The sequence below is a fragment of the Manis javanica genome, chromosome 9, assembly GCF_040802235.1.
Source record: "Manis javanica isolate MJ-LG chromosome 9, MJ_LKY, whole genome shotgun sequence".
NCBI lineage: Eukaryota > Metazoa > Chordata > Mammalia > Pholidota > Manidae > Manis > Manis javanica.
In genome coordinates, this window is record NC_133164.1 from 69,304,109 (window position 1) to 69,327,449 (window position 23,341).

General features: G+C 37.9%; 1 long non-coding RNA gene across 1 annotated transcript; it reads right to left on the bottom strand.

Moving 5' to 3' along the window:
- Positions 1-200: 200 nt before the first annotated feature.
- On the bottom strand, positions 201-23,336 carry LOC140843529 (uncharacterized). Its single transcript, XR_012121370.1, has 3 exons — positions 23,141-23,336; positions 15,850-15,899; positions 201-511 (listed from the first exon to the last, which is right to left on the bottom strand). It is a non-coding gene; the product is annotated as an uncharacterized lncRNA (long non-coding RNA).
- Positions 23,337-23,341: the final 5 nt, after the last annotated feature.

Genomic DNA, 23,341 nt, shown 5'->3' on the forward strand with positions numbered 1-23,341 from the left:
CCAAAATTTTGCTCTACCCTTTAATTAAGCACCATCAAATCCACTTATACAAATAATCACCAGACCTTCACATTCATTTGTAATTGCACAACTAATACACAATTCTAATTTCCTTTTAATTCTCAAAAAAGGTAGACCTAAATCCAGACTCCCCCGTTAGCTTCAGCTTCCATCCGAGCATCCTCTCCCATTCCCCTGTGGTGATCGGCATTAGGTCTTTGTTGCATATTTCTACCTTTTTTTACCTTTAGTCAGCATATATGTGTGGTGTTTTCAGTTGTTTGTGTTTTTTCTTTTATTTAGGTGGCATCATATTCTCCATGTGGTACAATATGGGATTGTAGATTAGTCTGTGTTGATGCCTGTGGAGTGTATTTTAACTCAAAGACAGTGTCCCGTAGAACGTACATATGTTTGACTTAAACTTCTTTTGGAAAGTCACTGCTTTCAATATCACAATAACTCAAATAATGCTGTAGCGATCATTCCTTTCCCTCAGGCACAAAGGTACCTAGAAAAAGAATTGCAAAGTCACAGGCTTAGAAAACTTAGTTTTTAACTGTACTTCCAAATTTCTTCCTAAATTGAGTAACAATATTTATGCCCTAAAAATAGCATAGGAAGAGACCTTTTTCCATATTTTTACTGACACTTTTTATTGCAAGACTTCTTTTTTTTACTTGTGTAGAAAATCTCATTTTTGTTTTTATGTACATTTTAATGATTAGACACATTTGGGGAGGACTGACATTTTCCTAATACTGAATATTGCCCATTATGAATGTAGCATAATTATCTATTTAGGTTTATTTCTATTATTTAAATTTAATAAAGTTTATTTTCTCCATTTCTTGCATTTTTTTAAGGATATTTTTAAACCGAGACTTTATTATTTGTGTTACTTTTATAAACAAATTCTTATTCTCTATTTTAATATTTAATTCTTACTGATGAAAAATAGGAAAAATTGTTTTTTGTATTGAGAGTTTTACCTAACCAACTAATAAGGTTTCTTTTTTTACTTCCATTGTTTACTAGTTGATTCTTTTAACTGTTTTATGAAGGCCACCATCTTTTCAATCTTTGAGCCATTTCTTCTTTTACTGTTTGAGCTTGAATCTCCAGCATAACAATCAATAACAGTAATGATAACACATGTTCTGTACATATTTCTGACATTACTGAGCATGTTTTTAATATTTCATTGTTAAATATGTTTGTATAGGTTTTATCAGATAGCTTTTAATGGATTAAGGAAATAAGGAAGTATCTTTCTACTTGTTTTTTTCAGAGTTATCAGGAACATATTCAATTTTATAAAATTCTTAATCAGTATCCATTGAAATAATCACAGTTTTCTCCTTTAGACTGCTGATAAAGAAAATTACCTTGATAGAATTTCTCATGTTGATCCATCTTTATAATACACGGATAAACCTTCTTGGTTACTGTGTCCTTTAGGAAGCGCATTCAGCTACTAAGAAGAGAGACCTGGCTATGGTAGATTAAACATATGAGGGATTTTATTTATGAAATAATCAAGTATAGTAGAAGTAACTGCTGGTGTTGGTTCAGAAATTTAAGGATATAAAGAAGAAAGTCTCTGTCTTCTCTTGGTTTTTCCTCATATACCCAAGATTACCATTAGAGTTTTAGACATCATATCCTCATCAGAAGCAGGAAAAATGGGGGGGAAAAAGTAGTAAGGTTAAAATAGCTTCCCAGAAGTCCTCACCTACAGTTTATTCTTGCATTTCACCAGCCATCTGACTTACAATAGATTGAGAAGAATATAATTTTTAAACTGGCCATAGTAATGACTGGATTAAAATTAGGGTTTTGTTAGAGGGAAGAAAGAGGCAGAGTATTTAGTAGGTAACTGACTTTCCTTGACACACTCATAATACATTGTTCTTCTAATACATTGCCTGATTTGAAAAGCCGACATTTTGTTTACAGTTCTGTGTTGTCATCATGGTACAACCACAGAGCTATGCACCTATCTCCAGGTACAGATACGCTTGTTTCTGGGGTTAGGGCACAGCTTTGTGCAGCTCTAACCCATGCACAGCTCTAACCACTACTGCAATCCAGATACTTCATTGTATCATCACCAGAAGTTCCCCCATGCTAACTTCATAGCCACGCTAACTGCTGCCTTCCCATGCTAACCTTCAGCAATTATTAATCTGTTTTCCATGTCTGTAATTAAGTTTTTCATAAATGGTCTATGAATGGACTCATACAGTATACATATTTTTCATATCAGTTTTTTATTTCAGCATAATATCCTGCAGATTCATGCAAGTCACTGCATGCTTTAGTAGTTTGTTCCCTCTTTTCAGTCCAGAGCTAGATTCTGTGGCATATATGTATCATGTTTCATTAGCCATTCACTCACTGAAGGACATTTGGATAGTTTCTAGTTTTGACTACTATATAAAGCTGCTAAGAACATTCACATATGAAGTTCTGCATGAAAACAAGTACACTTTGGCATATACACAAGTGTGCAATTTCTGGATCATATGGTAAATTCATTTTTAATTTTAAAGGGAATTACAAGACTATTTTCCAGATTATCTGTAACATTTCAATCCCCAGCAGTGATGTAGAAGAGATCTGGTTCTCCACAACCTCGCGAGCATTTGGTTATCTGTACTTTTCATTTCGCTGTTCCAGTAGCTGTGTGGTGATATCCACTACAGATTCAGTTTGCACTTATCTAGTGGCTAATGGTGTTGAGCATAGTTTTATATGCTTATTTTCCATCTGTATATTCTCTTTGGTAAAATATCTATTCAAGTCTTTTGCCCATTTTCTAATCTGATTGTCTTTTTAACATTAACATGTGAGAGTTCTTTACATATATTCTGGTTACAAGTCCTTTTTCAGACATGGGATTTGCAAAAATTTTTCTCACTGCAGACCTGTTTTGCTATTCTCTTAACAAAGAGAAAGGATTTATTTTTGACATGGTTCAATTTATCGATTTTTTCATTTTATGGATCATGTGTTTTGGTGTCAAGCCTAAGAACTATTTGCTGAATGTCAGCAGGAATGGTGCAGTAAGGACCCCCAATAACCCCCTCCCCCATAAAAGCAGTGATAACACACAAAATTTTCAATGTCAACATTTTCGGAACTGGAAATTAACCAAAGGCATCAACAACCTAGAGAGTGTTTATTCAAGAAAACTAGCTGAATCTTGATATGAGCAGTGAGCTTTGCGGGTTTTTGCCTTTCTGAGTCCCATGACCCTCTCATCAGCTCTGTGGCAGCCTTGAAAGCCAGTAGCTACACAGTTGTGCTGAAAAGCAGCACCTAACAGCCTCTGGGGGTGAGAGTACTGGGCTGGGTCCCCTCAAGAGCCTAATTCCCACATAAGTGTTATTATTTGACCTGTCTGGAAGTTCCCTTAGCAATCCTACTGCCAAGCTTGTCTTTATTTGACTCGACAGAGAGTTAGCCCAGTGCAAATAGTCTTTTCCTTGGGGATGTTTGTCAAAAAAAATCAGCCACAATTGTTTAATATCCCAGATACCTGAGGTGACAGTAGCAATTAGCATGAACTCAAACTGATCAGAAATCTTAGAAGGAAAAGTTTTTTAATGAGATGTGCATAAGTGACTTTGAAAAGCTCTGATATAATCTTCAGAATCTGGAAGGCCATATCCATATGTAAGGCTGTGGGCATGGCTATGAAATACCTGAAAGGGCCCTGAAGTCTCACCTCTGGATAAACTTGAAGCTGTGCACACACAGGAAATAAAGGTTCAGGTGGACTTGTGAACTGCCTGACCATTAGAGTAATACCTCCCAAATCACAGAGACCTTTCCCAACATCTCAGAGATTCATTGCTTCAGGCATTTAAAGAAATCTCTGTCTAGTCATTAACCATTAAGCTGAGCACAGACATCAGTGGCCACACATCAAAAAGAATTCAGACTTAATAATAGAATTTATCCAGGAAATGTACTAAACAAGCTGACAATGAAAACAATATCCACAACAACAAATGTAAACTGTCCAGTTTTCAAAAGAAATAATTATGACTTGAAAAAATAAAAAATATGACCCATACTACCAGGGGAAGGAGCAAGCAATTTATAGACACTTCCCCTGAGGACACCCACACATTGGACTTACTAGACAAAGACTTTAAATAAGCTGATTGAGAAAACCATGTCTGAAGAACTAAGGGAAATATGCATCTATGCATGTTTTAAAAATTGTTATTTTTACTTCAGACATTGTGTGAACAAGAACAATGGCAAGTGAAGTGGCTGGTTTTTTTTTTTATCCTCAGAGACAGTGCAAGTCCCTTTCTTTGCAGCAGATAAGATAAAAGACAGATTATTCAGATTTCTCTTAGAGTCAAGTTGATATGATGCTGTTCCTTGGCTTTATTAGATTGGTTTCTCCAATTATGTTCCCAACACCCAACCTCTCACACATCTGCCTTTTCAATAACAGTCACTATTTGAACTTGGCAAGAGAAGCTGCATTTGGGTTTTCTTTGTTCAACTTTGACTTCAATTTAGGGCCTTAGAATCTAATCATCACATGAATGAGCAGAACTAAGAGTTTCCCTCAGCTTTGAATCCATTTTGCACTCCTGTTTTCTTTGTAGAATTTGGAAGGGGAGAGCATGTGTTGGGAAAGAATTGCTGGAATGACTGTTTCATTTCAGGAAACAGTGCTCTTCCAGGACGTGGTATGTTCCTCCAGCCCCACTGGCTCCTCATTCCTGCAGCCAATCCATCTAAATCAGAACTCATACAATGCATAGGTTGTTTCTCAATTTTTTAAAATTTGTTCAACATTTTTATAATTCTAGAACATGGTTACATTTTTTTCAAATTGCTTTATTGATACTTCATTTCCATAGCATAATGACACATTTTTTGTGGAGGTTCATACAGTAAAATGCAACAATATTAATGTGCATCTTGAGGAATTTTGACATGAGTGTGTAGGTACTTTTGTCTTTGAAAATTCTTGAGTGTTTAAAAAAACTACAACACCTATTTTGTGTTCAGATCATTCCTGTAAATAGCTGCCAATTAGATCAATCTCATGAGATATCAAACTTCTAGAATTTTATTTATTTCCTGTCTAGCAATCTGAGAGAAACTAAAAATCTCCCAATATGACTGGATTTATTTTTTCTCCATTGAATTTTATGAGTGTAGCTGTTTCATAAGTTTCATAGCCATTATTTTGAGGAGGGTTCCTTTTATCAAAAAGAAATCCTTTTAATGCCTGTGCCTTGAATTCTGAAGTTATTGATAGAGTTAAACGATTTTTTGTTTGCATTTGCTAGAATATTTTTTCATCTTTCTGTATTTTCTATCATCCTGTGTCACTCTGCTTTAGACATATGTTTAGTTAATAAAATATAGCTGTATTTTAATACAGAAGCTAATACTCTTCAACCAAACTCTATTCATTGTTATTGTTAATTTATTTGAACTTATTTCTCACAGTGTATTTGGTGTTTCCTACTTACGATATTCTTTTATTTTAACACTTCTATTATTGGCTTGATTATATTTTCTTTGTCCCATTTACTTCTCTGTGTATGTAGAAGTTTTACAGTCTATTTCTAGAATAGTGGTTTGCTTTAAATTTTTAATACACATGCAGGATCGGCTTTTCTAATAGCATCAAGATTTAATCTGTTCTTGGTCTCCCTCATATACTTAGCCTGCCATCTTGAAGCCAGATGTCTTTCCCAGATATGTGAGGTTATACTTAGCTGAACCTTTTGGGAAAATACATTTTATTCATATGTCAGCATCGTTTAGTCCTTTAAAATTTCTCTTCCCCAAATATGCATTTCAATTCCCAATGGTTTTCTGAGTTCATACTTTGGCTCTTGCCCTAATACAAATGGCAGTAAGATAAGAGGGAAATTTCCCACCAACCTAGTGAGATAGTTACTCAAGCCAAAATTATGGCAATTAACAGAAAGGAAAGAAAAGGAGCAAGTGTTTTGTTCTGCATATAAGTTTTTGGGTTAAGATAATTACTTGCTAAATACTTAAAATTTATCACAAAATATTTCAAGGAAAATATATCTTGCCTATTGGTTATATATAAGGATGACTCTTAAAATTCCAAGAAGTAACCCAAGACTGAGAGATGTAAGATATATTTACTGTCCTGTGACGGCCCATGGCCTGTGCCATGGCTGGTCATACAAGAGTGAGCAAAGCAAGTAAACAGGCAAACAGAGAAGCACATGTGTATCAGAATGCCCCAGCCAAGATGACAAGTTCAGGGTCTTCTTGTTGTCTTCCATAAAGAGAGATGCCAAAAAACCCACCAGAATTAAAAAGAAAGCCCTTTCCCTAAAGAGCAAGTTTAGGGACCTTGGAAACAGCTGTTCAATTCTGTTTTCTGGTGAATTTTAAAGTAATTAGACCTTTGCTCTAAAAGTTGAGAAAAAAAATACTTGTCTTACCCCTAAGGAGTGGATTCTCCAGGGAGAATGTTAATATATATATAAATCTAGATTTTTCACCCCTTCCCATAACAGACATGTGCTCATCTGAGTTACTGAAGGTATCCCTTCACACTGGTGGGGTTGGTGCCTGTGCAAACATAGGCAAACTTACTAGATTTAAGTCCTTTGAAAATGTTTAGACTGAACAGAACATAAAACAGAAATTAATATAGCACTATTAAGAGTGTTTCAAATTAGCAAATCACTATAATATGAAATGGTGACAGGTGGGCCATGTCATGCATTGATAAAAGATATGCTTTCTGGATGGGATTATGAAAAGCTGTGAAAACAGGAATCATTTATTTGACTACATGAACAGTTAATTAAACTAGTGTCATTAACAAATAATTAAACCAGGAAAATGAAAGCCATGTTCATTAATCATTTTAAATTAATTTGACAATGATGTTAATAACAATTTGGTATTTACATTTGTATGAACATTTTAGAAAAGAAATGTGTGTATATTGGAGGCTTAGGACTAGTGCTCTCAAGATGTAATATGAATCAGAATCTCCTTGGGAGAGGAGGCTTATTAAAAATGTAAATTATTAGGTCCCACCTCCCAGAAACTTAAATCCATTAGATGTGAAAAGGGCCTATGAACCCGCATTTAACAACCCCCCCATCCCCTCACACTGAGGATGTCATTCTGGCACGGTGATGGGCACACTCACGGGAAAAATATTGCATAGCAAGTACAACATTGATAAAAGTAAGAGTTGTTATATTATCTATTGTGAGTTAGCATTTGAATATTTTCCTGATATATATTTTATTTTAAAACAGCTATTTCATTGTTAGGTAATGGAGGTTTAATTATGGATAGAGAGTGATAAGAGTAAATCTATAAACTAATGACATTATTACAAAAAATAAACTAATGTAATTTACGTAAGAGGATTTCTAGCTGTTTTCTAGCAAGATGGGATAGCTGTCTCCCTCCTCCAAGAGAAACCACAGAGAAACTGGACAGGGAAGATGCCAAGAGCAGTGTAAACACACTCTGCAGTAGTGGGGGTGGGCTTGGAGTGGGGTCGGCAGCCTGGGGTTTCTGCTGTAGCTAGAGAGCTGCTTTTGCTTCTCCCCACCCCCTGCCCATTGCCTTGGTGCCTCAGAAGGGTGATGCCTGACTCTGGGGCAGGATTTATAGGAGGCAGCTCCCACTGGGGACATAGTAGAACTCTGGATCATCAAATTAGCTGGAGTACCAGACGTGGAGACTAGTGGAGCCTCGATACATGGCACGTTTGCTGGATTTGGAAGCCATGTGGGGTGGGAAGCTGTGAGCTATAATGGAAACCAGAACAAACTGAATGCATCTCAGGAACAAAGACACACAGGGCAGTGGCTCCAGGGAATATACCGGGACCCAGTGAACTGATGATCTGAAGCCAAGTTTACCCTTGGGGTATTTTACTGATCTGTGGAGTTGATGCTCAAAGCTGAGACTTCTGGCATGGCAGAACAGAGGACCTCTGCAGGAAGAGCTCAGCCTTCAAGCAGCACCCAGGATCGGAGTATATGAATATATAAATTCTGGAGTTTTACCATGTAAAGAGCTTAGAAATCATCGATCCTGTCCTTACAAGACAAAAGCTCAAGATAATGAAAACCAATGACTTTTCTCAGACTCACAAGAGAAATGGGGTCATAGGGCAAATCATCACCCTGAAATCTGGAGAGGTCAGTATAGAAAGTCACAGCTGAGATCTGCTTACCTGGATCAGAAGCTGCAAGAGCTACAGTCTGTTGGGACTGCTTAAAGGACAATCTTGATAAACTTTTGGGTGCTGAGTGTAGGCTAGTTTCAGAGTGAGAAACTCCTGGGGACCCCCACACTTTCATGCTTTCCCTCGAGGAACCCTGCCAGGTTCTAGTGGTAAAGACCTAAGAAAAATCCCCTCCTGTTTCTGGCAGGAGGTAAGTATCCATTTTGATATAAGCTCAGAGCATTCTCCATAAAAAAGACCTGCTCTCCAAGGAAAAGGCTTCACCAGAGCCATATCTGACCCAGGGAAGTGGCAGCTCATCAACTCCAGCTCCATTGAGTCTTCCTGCCTCACCCCAGGGGAAAATAAAAAGCTGAGAAATATTCTGTGAAAAATCACAGAATAGGGACTCAGGCCCACTGAGAGACTGATTTTAATCAAAAGACTATAGAAGGCTTCCCCTCCCCTCCCGTTTCATCACGTCAGCAGGCCTGCAGTATAAGAACAGTGAGTCGCCGCTGAAATTGCTGCAGGACCAGAGTCTGTCCAAGGAAGGGTTCTTGAGAAATCCGAAGACAGCAGGGAAGGAAACACGTGGACATGAGAGAAAACAGAAGCTTCTGCCCCTGTGGCCACAACAGACATTAAATGTAGCCCAAGGTGGAGCCAGACCAATATGGACCCTCACACTAACGGCTTATTTGGCTCAGATCCTGTTACCCAATACGCCATGTCCAACTTTGACAAAAAGTTACCAAGTGTGCCAACGAGCAAGAAGAAATGTCTGGAGATGCACAGCAAACAACAGCAGCAGACCCAGAGAGGGCACAGGAATTGGAAATACTGGACAGGAAATTCTAAATTTCTATGACTAGCATGTGAGGAGCTTTAATGGGAAAGGAAAGAACATGTGAGAATAGATGGATAATCTAAGCAGAAAGATGGAAACTCAGAGTCAAGAGGATGTGCTGGAAATAAAATATGTTGTAAAATAATGAAGAATAGTTCATCAGTAGGCTGGATGGGGAATGGAAACTGGCAGAGTTTGAAGACAGATCAATAGAAACTTCCTAAAGTGAAATGCAAAGTGAAAAAAATATCCAAGAATTATGAGATTGTGGGGCTTTTACAAAAGGTGTAACATACATGTGATTGTAATACCAGAAGGAGAAAGAAAACAAGACGGAAGAAATATATTTGAAATAATAATGGTTATGACTTTTCCAAAATCAGTGCCAGACACCAAACAATAGATCTGGGGATGTCAGAGACCATCAGGCAGGATGGCCACCAAAAACATGAAGCCAGGGCCTATCATATCCCAATGTCAGAGACCAGAGGCACAGAGAACCTCCAAAGAAGCTGGAGCAGACAGTGCCCATCTTACCTGTGGAGGAAACAGGGTAAGGATTGCATCAGATTTCTCATCAGAAACAATGAAAGGAGGAAGAGAGTAGGGTGGTATATTTTAAATGTTGGAAGAAAATAAAGAAACACCAACCGAAAATTCTATATCCAGCAAAAATATTCTTTAAAATGAAGGGAAAAAATGACTTTCTCGGATAAACAAAAATGAGTGAATTCATTGACAGTAGAACATCCCTGCTGGAAAGGCTAAGAGGAAAGTTTCCTACAGGAAAAGTTTCTAGGTCAGAAACCAGCTCTACACGAAGAGAGGGAAAGTGCCACAGAGGGAATATGTCAAAGTAAAATAAAGCCCTGTATTTATCCTATTTCTAATGTACCTACTAGACAACTATTAGTTCAGTGAGCAACAATGTATTGAGTGGTTATAGTTTATGAACAAGTGAATAAATGGCAGAAATGTTGGAAGGGATGGGGAGAGGAGTTAGGGCTACTCCATCATAGGAGAGGAGTATCTGTACAGCATCACAGTATTCACTGTTCTCACATCTGTTGTAAGCACTTGCATTGCCCATGAAGTGGTGCCATGTTATTTGGAAATAGACATAGATTAGTTAAAATGTACATCACAAACCCTAGGGCAGCCATTAAAACCATTTTCTAAAGTACAGTTGATATGCTAAGAGAGAATAGAGAATGGAGACATATAAAATACTCAGTTAAAACCAGAGAGGAAGAAAATAAGGGGGAGATAATTTTTTAAAAAGAACAACTATAATGAGTAGGAAATGCTTATAAACATGGTACATGTTAATCCAGCTGTATTGATGATAACAGTGTGAGTGGCAAAACTGAAAGGCTGATACTGTCAGAACAGGGGAGGAAAACCAAACAGGACCCAACTACATGCTGTCCACCCCAAACCAGCTTTAGTATAAAGTCCCAGATGGGCAGAAGTAAAGAATGAAGAAAGATATTCCATGTTAACACTGATCAAAAGAAAGTAGGAGTAGCTGCATGCACTTCACACAAAGTAGAACAAGGACAGGTACCAGGGGAGAGGAGAAACACATGCTAAGGGGTCAGTTCTCCAAGATGATGTAACAGACGTCAGTGTGCATGCACATGATAACAGTGCCAAAAGCATAAACAATACAAAAGCTGATGAAACTGCACAAAGAAATAAACAAACCCACTATTACAGTTGCAGACTTCCACACACCATCAGTGATTCCAACAGTGAGAAGAGCAGTAACAGTATAGTTGATTTGTACCGCATCATCAGTCAGCGTGCTGTAGTTGACTTTCACAGATTGCTCCATCCGACCACAGCAGAATGCACATTCTGCTCAAGCTCACAGGCACATTAACCAAGATAGACCACATTCTGGGCCACAAAACTCAGCTTAACAAATTTAATAGAATAGTAACCATTCAAGGTATGTTCTTAGACCACAAAGAATCAAACTTGAAATTAATAACAGAAAAATAGCGGAAAAACAAAAAAAGTATATAATAGAGATTAAATAATGCTGATCTAATAACATGGGGGGTATCAAGTTTCAAGAAATTTTTTAATATCTTGAATTCAGTGAAAGTGAAAATACAACTTAAAATATGTGTGGGTTTCAGCAAAAGCAATACTAATAGGGAATTTTATAGCATTGAATTGCATATATTAGAGAAGAAAAACATCTAAAATAAAATCCTAAGCTTCTACTGTAGGAAATTAGAGAAAAAGAAAGCAATTCAACCCAAAAAGTGAGCAGAAGAAAAGAAACATTAGAGCAGAAATCAATGAAATTGAAAACAGGAAACCAGTAGAATCAATGAAACCAAAAGCTGGTTCTTTGAAAAGATCCATAAAATTTATAAACCTCTAGCCAGACTGACAAAGAAAAAATGACTTGGCAGAAGGAAAATTATCACAAGGAGCTGACTGGAAATGTACTAAGCAGTGAAGAGCAATGAAATGGTAAATAGGTGGGTACTTAGCAAAGCACACTGCATATACAAAATAATAGTAATGTTTTGTGTAATTTAAAATACAGTATTAACATGCCTGACAGAAGTAGGGCAAATGAGAGAAGCATAAACAATTCAAGTGTTCTGAGATCTAGCATTATCAGGGAAGTGATAAAATTAATAGTTTTATTACATGTATGTTTGTATATCTGTAAAGCAGAGAACTCTGAAAGAATAACCAGTTAAAGGTGAAAAAAATGAAATAATTTAAAATATGTATTAATTCAAAGAAAGATAGGAAAGGACAGAAAAATGGGCATAAAGAGATCTGGTACATGTAATATAAATTCCAAGTTTACCAATAATTGATTTTAAAAGAAACAAATATTTCAGTGAAAGAGTAAGAATACCAGACTCTGTTTTTTAAAATAATGTGACATTGAAGAGCTGTATCATACATTCTGTGGCACGGAGCATTTGAGAGGAAGGGGGAGGGAAGCATAACCAGAGTCACCTGCAGACACTCCATGATGATCGGAGCCAGACGGACATTAGAATCCCAGATCTGTGTGCACACATCACATACCGGGAAAAACGCCAGACAAAACCTGGCCAGACTAAATAGTGACCTGAACAATTCCACGTCCAGTGTTGGGAGACTTTAATGCTCCTCCTTCAACAGCTATTAGAACAACATAAGAAGTCAGTCCTTCTAATTCAACTTCTACCCAAAAGACAAAATTTTAAATTCTACTGAGCAAAGTCTTCCCAAATGAAGAGTGATTATTTGCCGTTTTCTGGTGCTGGACCTTTGTAATCACAGACTATATCCATTCTCCCCTCTTGGAGCTTACAGGCCTTATAACCTGAGGTCTGACCTCCAGGCTCATTATCTGATAGGATATCTGATACCCCCAGAGGAAATGTCCTCACAGAATGAAATAAGATACTTGAAGAGAACAGCTATTTGCAAAGGAAAAGAATGTGCTGCATAAAAGTCCTTCAAAAATAGAAACACTAGATTAAAAAAATAAAAAATTTTAATAAATCTAATAAACTAAAGTATATTAAAAGACAAACAAAATATTTTTACTGTGAACCAAAGTAAGAACACATTAAAAGAACACACAGGAAAAATAATTTCAAAAATAAGATGGTTGATATAAAGGGCACAATAGTTACACAGATTTGAACTGATATTAACTGAGGGAGAAATTAGTCACTGGAAGACTCACTTGAGTCTATACAGAAGGAAAAGTAAAAGACAGAGAAAAAAAATATTTTTAGATGTCAAGAGACATGGAAGGTAGAGTAGAATTTTTAAAAATACAGATGATAGAACCCCAAGAAGGAGAGCACAAGAGAAATTGAAAGGAGGGAGTGTCTATTTTCTTAAATAAAGAAACATGTCTGCAGTCAAAAAATAATGTAGCAATTCATATTGCAAGAGTTCATAGATTGCTAAAGGAGAAAAATTAGTGCAAAGAAACATCTGGCAATAAAGAGTGTATCAAAGTCACAAGAAACTTCTAAAACCTTCAGAAAACAGAGGCAGAAGAAAAAATGATCAGATGATCAGCACATTTTTCAATGTTCTTGGAACATGAAGATGGAGTAGTAGTTGGAAGGTACCGGAAGGAAGAAATTTGAACATAGATACTTAAACCCAGCCAAACCAACTCAAATATTAAAGCAGAAAAAAATATTCACATGGATTCAAAACCTCAGCTTTTCCCAAAAAGACTTGAATTGAAAATAGTATATTTTAAAAATAGCATGGTAAATAATATTTTTATCTTTCGCTAAATGTATGAAATACTAAAGAAATATAAAGAGATTAAATATGCCAATAATTTATTTAAAAACACAGTGAAAATCAAAAAAAGAAAATATATATGTATTACCCAAGAATTAAAATCTAGATAACATCAGACCAGGAAGGAGGGAGGGCGGGTGTGGCAGAGGGGTGAAAAGAAGAGTAAATCTACTATCTTGTTAGAGATGAGAGGTACAAGTACCAGTCAAAGACAGTAAGCAAAATAAATTTTAAAGTTGACATAGAAAACATGGAATGAGATAATAAGCCAAAATACTAGAATTAGATACAAACATATTAAGAAATAAACTCACTATTCAAGACACATTTTCAGATTGGATTTAAAAAGAATAAAATCAAGGTATATGGCGTTTACAAGAGAAAGGTCTAAAGAATAAAGAGGTACAAAGACCGAAGCTCTTTAAAAAGTGAATCTGGCTTAGGAAACTACTTTTAGAACATTGTACTTAGAGCTACTAACATATGCAAGAAGGTGTGACCTATCTTTGCATTGGGCATCTCCCATCTTTTTGCCTGGAGACACTTCCAACCTGTGGTACAGGGAAGGGGCAGCTTCAGTAGCAGGCAGAGGAGGACAGAGCAAGCTCTGGGAGGCAGGGGTGGCTGGAGATGGACAAGGACTGGGAGCCAGGGAGCGAGCCGTGCAGGAAAAGGGCGCCCCGCACTTGCAGGTCTCCTGTTCAAGGGATGACCAAGGTGGTATAAGCCAAGCGTTCCAGAGCGCACACAGAGCTGGACACGTGTGTTCCGATCAGGCAAACAGACATCTTTCGAGAAAACCAGAGGCTCCCCCATCACCCTGCTGAAGGGCCTTGTATTAGCAGAGGGCTAACTTCACAGAAAAAGCGCTTACATGCCCCATAAAAGTCTCAAAAAGTTTCCAATGAAAAAAGAAAATCTGAATAGTACTGTCTTTAAAAAATTGAATTTATTAGTAAAAAGCCTTTCACAAGAAGACTCTGGTTTCAATAGTAAATCCTATGAAACCCTTGGTGAGGAGGAATACCATCCGGTCCCGAACCTGTCGGAGCATCAGGGGAGCGCGCGCCTGCCTGTAGGTGACAGCGCTGTGCTCTGACCTCAAGTGGGAGGACGCTGCCGCAAAAAAGCCCTGCGAGGGCGCCTTGCCGTAGAGGACACCTTCCCGAAACAATGTTTTAAGTTGTTACTGGAGTGCAGTTGGTGTGCGGTATTACACTGGCTTCCAGTGTACAGTGACCTGACGTTGTTTCATGGGGTCCCTTTGTTAACTTCCCAGGTTGATGGCCTCAGGGGCAGTGCACTGTGTAGGATTCTGGGTGGGTGAAGGGCAGGTAAGAAAGAAGAAAGAGGATGATTTTAGGAAATGTTACCCATGGAAGTTCGTGGTCAGGAAGTTGATATCCTTACAAGTCTTTCATCTCTGATGTACTAATTTTGTAATCCTAAACAGGATTTGCTGGTCATGCACAAATATCTGCCCAGTTTCCTGAGTGGGAACTCAAGATTTTTCAGAAAGGTGATCATGTCCTAGGACTCTGTTCTGCTGGGCCTTTCACTTAGTTTACAATTGTGTTTCATTTACTGTTCATTTCAGTTAGATTGTTTTACTCACCAACATAGTAAGCACAGAGATAATTTCTTAAAAAAGAAAAACTCCATTATAATGCTATCGTGAAATATGTATCATGTTGTTATTAGTTCATTTAGGAATGAGAATCCTGTTCCCTATCTGATAAGACCATCACCTAATCATGTTGTTAGAATACTGTAGTGTTACATCTGCCTCCAGTGAAATTTTCATGCAAAGTAGTTATAATTCCTTAAGGATAGAGAAGTTGGAATTCACGAGTCTAAAAGAACAGGTCATTCACAATTTTTATGCTTGCCTGCCAATAAATTTTTCATTGTGGCAGAATTTGTCTGAGAATTGCTTTTTCTTATAACATATAACCTAGTAGAAAATTTGCGGAGCCAGTCCCTAGGGCTCTCACCTATCTTGAATGGTTAAAGAACGCCACGATTCTAGATGGACAAACTGGCTCCCATCAGCGCAGGTGACAACACCTTCTTGAAAGCATGATTAAGAAATCTGATCACTTCTTAGTCCTTTCTTCTCCTTTGTATTCCTTCTCCTCTCTTCCCATAAGAAAGATATCCCAATGAATTTATAAGGTTATTCCAATGTATTTAATCCCTATTAAATAGGTTCTTAATGATTTTTCTGGCTCTAAACAACCTCTGAAAAAATAACAGCATTTGGTAATTCATAGCCAGAACACCTCTTACTGTAATGCTACACTGACCTAAAGATATATGAATATTTTTGAATAATTTAATTTTTAAAATATTTACACATTAGTAAAATCAATTTAAAGTATTGATTGATTGCATTGATTTTTCAGTACCTCATGCATAGTGATTTTGCTCCTTCAAGTGGAAATCGAAAGCATTTTCTTACAGTAAAAATACATACCACATCTATTTCTTCTTTGAAACTGCAACCTTAGCTGCCAGCAGAAGTTCCTTGGGGGTTTTAAACACATCAATCAGTTTCACAGCTGGAGAGAAATTTCATTCTTAGAGAACAATCTTAGCGAAAAGAAGAATAGACTTGGTCATTTACGAAGGTATTAAATGAGTTAAATTTTTTAAAATGGAAGAAACAACTTTTCACTCACAAATGACTTCATTCCAAGAGAGAGAAATAGAGTAGGTGAAGTCACTAAACTCTGTACATCTCAGCCTCCGGACTGCAAGTGTGAACTGTGGGGGTGACCACAGGGCAGGCCGGGCCTGGGGATGCTGCCCCGCAAAGCCACAGAGAAGCCGGAGTAGCAGAACGGAGTCCTGGTGCTTGACCATCACCACCTCTGCCTGGTTGGAAGGCCTTTCAGCCTCAGGTCAGAATCTTGGCAGACAAGGAAACCTGAAACCTCCAGTAAGTGCACTGCCCTTTACTTAATTTACAACTTGTGTTTTATTTACATTTCACTTGAACTAGATTGTTTTTGTTCACAAATATAATAAAAACACATAGATAATTTCATAAAGAGATCTCCATTATATTTTTATCTTCAAATATACTTATTATTCATTTGGCAGAACATCATAGTGAATTAATTGTATCTTCTTGGCATTTTAAAAGAAAATTTAGGGTTTTTATTTTAAAGGATCATTATTTGACATGCTTAAGAAAGCTTTAGAGTCATTTTGTTTTTACCAGTATTTTAAATAGGATAATTTCCTCTCTATGTCACTGTCACAATATTTTGATCAATATGCAGAAAAATCAGGGGGTACTTTTAGTCAATTAAGATAAATGTAAAAATGCGCTACTTAATAAAGCATGCTCATTTTCTGTTGGCTCATACATATGAAAGACCACTACTGTAACAATTGAGCTATTGCTCTTTTAAAAGCTTATAAATCTGTGTGCAAAAATGCATTCATCGGTGTGGCTAAAATGTGAAATAATAATTTGACAATTAACATTTAATTTCACCCAAAGAATTATTTTAAGTAACCACAGAGATTTCCCTCAGAAATCTGTCAGACTTAGAAGTGAAGAAGTGAAGAAAAATGCTTTATTTCTTTTGTAATTTCAACTAAAATGGAAAAAACTGCACCAGCTGTGAAGGTAGATTAATGGTAATAAATCATTTGAGACCCTCATTCTTATGTTTGTTATGTGAGTATAAATTTTTGATAAGTAAGAACTCAATTGAACTTGAGAAGGACAACTTGAGACATCAGTTCTTTATGGCAGATGTTTGCTCATATTATTTTGTCTTGTGTTACTTGTTTTGTCTCTGGTCTTTCATATTGCCCATTTTATTAAGAAGTTGTCAGGATTCTCTTTAAAATTCAAATGTGCTATTATTACTATCATTTACTTAAATAGTTTAATATTTCCATTAACAAATAATAGATGGATTGAACTGGAAAAAAAGCAGCCTGCTGGTCAGTGGGCAGTGTGGCAGGGGGCAAGCATTGCCAAGGAGAGAATGTTTGTTGATTGTCCATGTGAGGTGGTCTGGGCACTTCCTTTCTAACTCTCACAGAATGCTGTCAGGTAATTAGCCTTTTCCAGTTTTTACAAATAAGGGTCTGGGATAAAAAAAATAGCTAACTTGCTCCAATGTGTCAATAAATGAAGGCTCTGGCATGGAAGTCCAGGCCTGGCTGACTCCGAGGCCTAGAAATAACTGGGCAGTGTTCCGATGCTTGCGAAGAATTCTGTAGAGCAGGGAGCATCTCCAGTAAATACTTCTACTGGACAAAACTTTGATTCTTAAGGCTCTTTAAGGCCTTGTTTCCTGCACTGCGCCCCAAATGCAGACACGCTCTCTCCTACCGTCACCCTGAGAGGCACCCCATCTCCACAGCCCCTCCCATCTCCCCTGCCCTGGCCTTTGTTAGCCACTCATCTTCTAGCTGTTCATTCACTCATCACACGTTGTTTACTGGATGCTGGGCATTGTTTTGGTGCTGAGGCAAAATATGTGACCAGAGTTACCCCATCCTGGCCTTGGGATGATTACCATTTCGTAGGATCTGAGAACAACCTTATGGAGCTATTCTAATTACACAAATAACAAATACTTAAAGGACAATCACCTGTCTGCCCATCTGCATCATCAACCCCAGCCATCTTTATGGCTCAGGAAACTGAAAACTCAAATAAAATGGAAACCTGTGTTTTATCCGGTCACACTGTCCTAAGTCCAGATACTGCCTGAAGGTGCCAGGGCTAAGGCGGAGGGGCACATGAAGAAGGGCCTCCAGCAGACAAGAAAGGCAGTACTAATCAGAAGAGCAAAAGGGAATGGAAAGTGCACAGGCGGCTGACTGGTCAGGGCTGAGAAAGGCCTAAGTAGGGGAAGGCTGGAGAAGTGACCACAGTCCTGTGGAGTGAGCTGCAGACCCTCTTGCTGCCAGATTGTGAAACCTGTGCAAGGTGGACTGGCCTCCTGGACTTTTCTGCATTGTTACCATGTCACCTAGCATTCTGTTTTGCACATAGCACGCATTCTGCAATACTTGTTGAAGGAAAGAAGAAAGGAAGGGAAAACCCCAAAGTATTGGCCTAATCTGACTTAGTATTAATACTAGTGATAATTGACAGGCCAGTTGTTAAGTGCATTCCACTCCAGGCATTGTGTCACCTACCGCAGTGGTGCCTTGAGGGAACTGCTGTGCTTTCTGCCTCTCCACCCTATGGCCACCTGCTTTGGTGATCACAGAGTGTGCAAACAGGCCAGTGCTAACATTGCCTGGCTGCGGACTCAGCCAAGGAACATGATGTCCGTAATGTGTCAGCTGCGTGGTGCCCAGGACTGATGCCATGGCCTCTTGTCTCTGTACCTTGATGTCTCAAACTTTCCATAGATACCACTGGATGCATGCATTTAAATCAGGCTGACCTGCACCCTGTCGGAAGTGTGCTCCCTGCCCAACAGCCTCTGCCCCGCTAGGCCAGCCTGGTACACCTTTGACTGCTGGCCTTTCGGGTTGGTCTCTTGAGTCTAGCCCCCAGCTCAGACGTTGCTCAGGACAGAACTCAGCTCTCAGCCTTGGAGCTCAGTGCTCTCCAGGCCCGGCTTGTGCCCACACCAGCGCTCTGGGCTGTCGGTTTCCTTGGGTAACCATTAGGTGTGACTCCATCTCCTCACCCTGGAAGTGCACTTCAGCCCGCAGGACCTGATGCCTTGCTCAGGCCCACTATGATTCCTCAGGGAGAGGAGGTAAACTCTCAACTGCCTAGGCCTCTTTGAATGTCCTGCCTATGAGAAGGAATGGCTTGCATCCCAATGGTGGATTTTCTTACCACAGATCAAGGTCACCCTGGCCCTCATGCTCAAGTGCTTGCTTCTCCATCCTGCTCCCTTATCTCCTTGGACATAACTGGTTAAGCAGCTCCCAGGCTGGGAGGCATCTAGCTTTTGTCAGAATTTTCTGCCACTGAGGAGTCTTTCTGCTGCTTAAACTCTGTGCCTTCACATCTATGAAAATTTCTGGAAAGCCAGTTGACTCTCAGTTGGCCAAAGTATCATTGGTCAATAGGATTTACTGTACCTAAGAACTTCAGACTTCCCTCATCTATCTAGAATTAGTCAAGAAACTCTAAATCACCCAGACTAACACCGTTAGAATATCTCTTAGATCTTGAGGATTCAGCTCTATCCTACCACATGAAACATCCAGCAGAGTAGTTCCTACCATTTTAGAAGAATGTGAATATGACACTTTGGCCCTAGAGGAAGTGCCTCACTAACCAGAGGAGAGGAGAGGAGCCCTATGCACCCTTTGCTCAGAGGCACCTGACACTGACACTTAAAGGGATGCAGCAGAAATGCAGACATAATCTCATTCATGGCTTGCAGTGTTAGTGAGTCAAATGTTGGCCTGGATGTCTTTACACATCTCTGTTACCACTTCTCTCTCTCTCAGTGGGGGCAGGAAATGGGAAAATACTGACTCCATTCTATTTATTTCAGTGAGACTAGTACGAATTTATCAAGATGCAAAAGGTCTTCTAGTTCCAACTGTCACCAGAATTAAGATATCTGGAATCTTTTATTTTGAATTCTAGAATATCATTGTGCCAGTGCACAAGTTACAATTTCTGTAATATATATCCAAGTACATATGCATGTATATATTCACTGCCTATGGGAAATATTATGTCTTTTTCCATTGAATCAATGCACATTTAGTTGTGTTTGTAGAAGAACATTTGGGTGGGAAAAAAGGTGGCACTAAAGGGCAAGTGTGATGTTCTCACTGAGATGTATGGTCTCCCGGGATATGGGGACAGTTGTGCCTGTAAATCTGTGCACTAGGAAGTGAATCTGTTCCCTGTGCTGTGGTAGGTGGGGGAAGAAAGCTCAGCCAAACAGATGTAGCCATTTGTTCAGTTACCCAGTGAAAACATGTAATTGCCATGGCAACTGGAAAATATCATGTGGGGCAGGAACTGACCTCTAAGACTCCAAGGGTTTGCACTACAGGAATTGCGTATGTGTATTTCTTGTGATGTAGACTTCCTTCCTGTGTGAGAGTACCACAGTGGTAAAGTGCTTATTTTTTCTTCCTCCTTTTAAAGCTCTGTAGCTTTATTTTGATCCCAAACAAACTAGAAAAAGTGTATAGTCCTTATGTCAGAACTACAAAATGTACTATTAAAAGATGTAAACAAATAGTGAGCTACCATGAAAAGATGAATGGACTCCTACTTACAAACAACTCAAGGAATAAAAAACTCAGGTCATGTCTGAGAGCATTTCAGCTGCCCTTCAAGATAGTGCACACTGACCCAAAGCTGCATTCTTAGTCACACTTACTTAATCCCTGTACCAACCACAAGTTCTTTCAGCTGGAAGAGGAACAACAAACCTGAATGGATAAAGTGATTCCTGTAACAAATGGATGTGTGTGTATAATGTAGATACACTAAAGGTAAAAGTTAGTAATTAGGCATTTACAGTGCTGAGTGCTTTTCCGATACAGGAATTCATAAGCACATGGCTCAAACAGGATAATTACACTGCAATTACTCTGTGGTTAACATTCTCCATATCATGAATAATTTCCAGAAATTCACTCTTGCATATGGAAACGTAGGTTTAGTTCTGCCTCTACTAGAGAATTTATCTGAATGTGAGAACACTTTTCCAGGAGCTGAAATTGGTAAGACTTCTGCAGGTTATATTCATTTCTGTTCCCTGCCACCTGCTGAGTGGAGCTGCCGGGAAGGGCAGCATCTTCATGGATGCGTGTACCCTTCTCTGTGACTCACTAGTTTTCAAGACCCTGATTTACTTGTGTCCTTACTTCCCCAGTTACAAAGAAATTTGTTGTTACCTAAAATCTGAGTACTGACTGTCCAATGTTACTCATTTCTGGAAGGAACTGAGACATGCTAGTTAGGAATATCATTAATTTAAATTCTGAAAAGTGAGATACAGTACATCTATTTGCTGTTGGATCTGCTTTGACTGTGGTTTGATGGAAATTTTCCTAGACTGTGAATAAAGAGACATTGATTTTAGCTGTGTATCTCTGCAACATATATTAGCATGTTAAATGTCTGACTCCCCACAGATATGGGTCTTTGGCCACAATATTCTCTAGACTTTATTTCAATCATGGATTGAGAGAGAGAAAGGTGACCTCTAGTAGCCTTGCACAGCTCAGTGTAGCGACTTTGTGAAACTAATCCTTAACCAGTAGCATGATTTCATATCGTTTAAGAATTCAAAACTCACTGATGTCAGTAATCATAGTAGAAGAATGATAATTTATGCTCAATAAAATCATTCTTTCAAATACATCTTTCCTATAAGTTAAATATTACTTTGAACATGCAGGACAAGTTGGAATTTTAAGTCATGAAGAATTGGAACAAAAATTGTTGATAATTATAGTTTCATGTTCAACCAGAAAACATACTACAATATATATTTTTAATAATTAAAAACAAGTGGCATATATAAGACACCATAACCAAAGTTAAAATATAAGCAACATACTAAAAGATATTTGCAACATAGTAAACAAAGACATTATATCTAAAATATATAAAGACTTCCTGCAGATAAATAAGGAAAATTTTAAAATGCAATAAAACAAAGTAAATGAATGTGAAAGTCACAAAAGTCAGTATCAAGGTACAACTAATACAGTAACGAAATTTCTCATTGTATTGACACATGAAATGTCTGGCCTCATTATGAGTAACATTTACTGGCCTCATTGGCTAGTAAAGAAATTGAAACTTTATTCCCAGCTAGTGAGAGTGTACATTGGTACAACCACTTCATTTTACACTGTAGCAGAATCTAGCAGCATTGAAAATATGCATTACCCTAAGAGCCAGAAATTTTCAACGTATCTACCCTAATGGAGAAATACTTGCCACGTGGTCATAAAGAGGCAAAGTTGTTTTTTGGAAAACTGTTTATTGCAGCAAAAACCCAGCTGTCAATATGGAATTGAATAAAAATAAATAAAAGTTTTAGTAGAATGGAATAGTATACAAAATTACATAAAGTGGGTCTGTACATTTTTAAAAAGCCATTTGCAGAATGGTCAAATAATATGACATCTATATAAAATTGTAAAATACTTGCAAATTGTATTTTATTCATGGATAACATTTACATATTTTGAAAATATAAAATAAGAACTGACAGAATTTAGTTCAAATTCATAATAACAAATAGAGGAAAGGATGGGAATTGTAGAAAATGGAAACTTTTTTTTGACAGTGAAAATTCTAATTGTGCCTGTAACTTCTCTTTCATTAAAATTTGTGAAGCAGATAACTTCATAAAATAAAATGTATCATTTCCAGTATGTGCAGATAGTTGTTTATGATATCTCTGTGTATTTTCCCTATTTTTAATTTTTTCAAGAACTAATTCAGAAATATGTGATTTATAAGTATACTTAAGTACTTATATCCTTGAAAGTAAGTATAAATATTTAGACATCTAAAAATATATTTAATTGAATTATAGAATCTGCAACTAAATTATTATGTATTTATTAACATTATTTTCTGATCCTACAAGTGACAGCAAAAATTAAAACGGGCACACTGCCTCCTTTAATAATCTTTCAAAAATCTAAAGAGTGCCAAGAAGTGTCTTAGAATTCTCAACCACAGTGATGCGGGAGAGGGGCTATAGGATAATTTGTATTAGAAGAGCACCTACAAACCCCTGAAGAACTGAGAGATCGGGACGGTGCCAACTTCTTACCACAACCAGAAGATCCGTAGTTAGGAGCATTTCAAAGCATCATACGTACACCTGGAGGGTGAGACTGCAGACCTCACTGATGATGTCCGACCGATGTCAGCCCAGTCTTCCACTGCAGTCATTTCACTAAAGGAGGAGCAAAGCTGGGCTTTGTGACACTCAGGTGCCTCACAGAAGGATCTCCAGGGATACGGGGCTCTT